The sequence below is a fragment of the Lampris incognitus genome, unplaced genomic scaffold (genome assembly GCF_029633865.1).
Source record: "Lampris incognitus isolate fLamInc1 unplaced genomic scaffold, fLamInc1.hap2 scaffold_135, whole genome shotgun sequence".
In the NCBI taxonomy this organism is placed as follows: domain Eukaryota; kingdom Metazoa; phylum Chordata; class Actinopteri; order Lampriformes; family Lampridae; genus Lampris; species Lampris incognitus.
The window spans coordinates 22501-25000 of record NW_026611105.1 but is presented as its reverse complement, the minus strand read 5'-3'; positions in this window follow the sequence as shown (position 1 = coordinate 25000).

Sequence of the window (2500 nt, the reverse complement as noted above, 5' to 3'; positions counted from 1 at the left end):
CATAAACACCCCTGTATTACTAGAATTGATAGTTCACGCCACAAAAGTGAGGGGCAAACATAGAAAAGCGTGCAACCCAGCCACTGAGGATGCACAAGCCAGTGCATTCTTAGTGCAGGTCCCAAGCCAGGACAAAAGCGGAGGGTTACGTCAGGAAGGGCATCCGGCGTCAAATCTTTGCCAAATCAAATATGCGGATCATAAATAAGATTTCCATACCGGATCGGTCGAGGCCCGGGTTACCGACGACCGCCATCGGTACTGTTAACCAGCGGAGTGCCGGTGGAAACTAGGCTACTGTTGGGCGAAGGAAAAGGAGAGGGGGAAGGCATGTCCAGAGGCAGCTAGAGAGGAGGAAGGGTAGGCGTGTGGAGGTGAGAGTCAGTCGGAACTTTGAATGTTGGCACTATGGCTAGTAAAGGGAGAGAGCTGGCTGACGTGATGGAAAGAAGAAAGGTGACAAGAGACAAGGTGGAAGGGGAGTAAGGCCAGGAGTATCGCAGGTGGGTTCAAACTCTTCTACCATGGTGCGAATGGGAGGAGAAATGGGGTAGGGGTCATTCTGAAGGAAGAGTATGTCAAGAGCGTGCTGGAGGTGAACACAGTGTCAGACAGAGTGAGGATTATGAAGCTGGAAATCGAAGGTGTATTGCTGACGGTTATCAGCGCATATGCCCCGCAAGTCGGGTGTAAGATGGACGAAAAAGAAGAATTCTGGAGTTGAGTTGGACGACGTGGTGGAAAGGGGACCCAAGGAGGAGGGAGTGGTGATTGGAGCGGACTTCGATGGACACGTTGCTGAAGGGAACAGAGGTGATGAGGAGTTGATGGTAAGGTATGGAATCGAGGAGAGAAATGTGGAAGGACAGATGGTGTTCGATTTTGCGAAAAGGATGGAAATGGCTGAGGTGAATACATATTTCAAGAAGAGGGAGGAGCACAGGGTGACGACGTATACGAGTGGAGGAAAGTGCACACAGGTGGACTATATCTTGTGTAGAAGGCGCGATGTAAAAGGGATTGCATACTGCAAGGTGGTGACAGGGGAGAACGTAGCTAGGCAGCATCGGATGGTGGTCTGTAAGATGACTTTGGAGACCAACATGAGGAAGCGAGTGAAGACACAGCCGAAGATCAAATGGTGGAAGTTGAAGAAGGAAGACTGTTGTGTGGAGTTCAGGCAGGAGTTAACACAGGCACTGAGTGGTAGTGAAGAGTTGCCAGACGGCTGGGCAAGCGCTGCAGAAATAGCGAGGAAGACAGCTAGGAAGGTACTTGGTGTGTCATCGGGACAGAGGAAGGAAGACAAGGAGACTTGGCGGTGGTGGTGGTGGTGGTGGAAGGAGGAAGTAGAGCAAAGTATACAGAGGAAAAGGTTGGCAAAGAAGAAGTGGGATAGTCAGAGAGATGAAGAAAGTACACAGGAGTACAAGGAGATGCAGCGTAAAGCAAAGAGAGAGGTGGCAAAGGTAAAGGAAAAGTCGTACGGTGAGCTGTATGACAGGTTAGACACTAAGGAAGGAGAAAAAGACTTGTACAGATTGGCTAGACAGAGAGACCGAGCTGCCGAGGATGTGCGACAAGTTAGGGCGATCAAAGATACAGATGGAAATGTGCTGCCAAGCGAGGAGAGTGTGCTACGAAGTGGAAGGACTACTTTGACGGGCTGATAAATGAAGAAAATGAGAGAGAGAGAGAGAGAGAGAGAGAGAAAAGGTTGGTTGATTGAGAAGTATAGAGAAGGCCAGAAAGAGTTGCATTGTGTCTTTGTAGATTTACAGAAAGCATACGACAGGGTGCCGAGAGAGGAGGTGTGATATTGTAGGAGGAAGTCAAGAGTTGCACAGAAGTATGTAGGAGTGGTGCAGGCTATGTATGAGGGAAGTGTGACAATGCTGAGGTGCGTGGTTGGAATGACAGATGGGTTCAAGGTGGAGGTGGGATTACATCAAGGATCGGCTCTGAGCCCTTTCTTGGTTGCAACGGTGATGGACAGGTTGACGGACAAGATCAGGCAGGAGTCTCCATGGACGATGATGTTCGCGGATGACATTGTCATCTGTAGCGACAGTAGGGTGCAGTTCATTGTGAGGAGAGCCTGGAGAGGTGGAGGTATGCACTGGAGAGAAGAGGAATGAAAGTCAGTAGGAGCAAGACGGAATACCTACGCGTGAGGAGGTGACAAAGGCATTTCACTTTAAATACTTGGGGTCAACTGTCCAAAGTAACGGGGAGTGCAGGAGAGAGGTGAAGAAGAGAGTGCAGGCAGGCAGGCAGGCAGGCAGACGGGCAGGCAGGGTGGAGTGGGTGGAGAAGAGTGTCAGGACAGAAGGGTACCAGCAACAGTTAAAGGGAAGGTTAACAAGATGTTCGTGAGACCAGCTACGTTATATGATTTAGAGACAGTGGCACTGACGAAAAGACAGCAGGAGGCGGAGCTGGAGGTGGCAGAGTTGAGGATGCTAACATTTTCACTGGGAGTAACGAAGAAGAGCAAGAT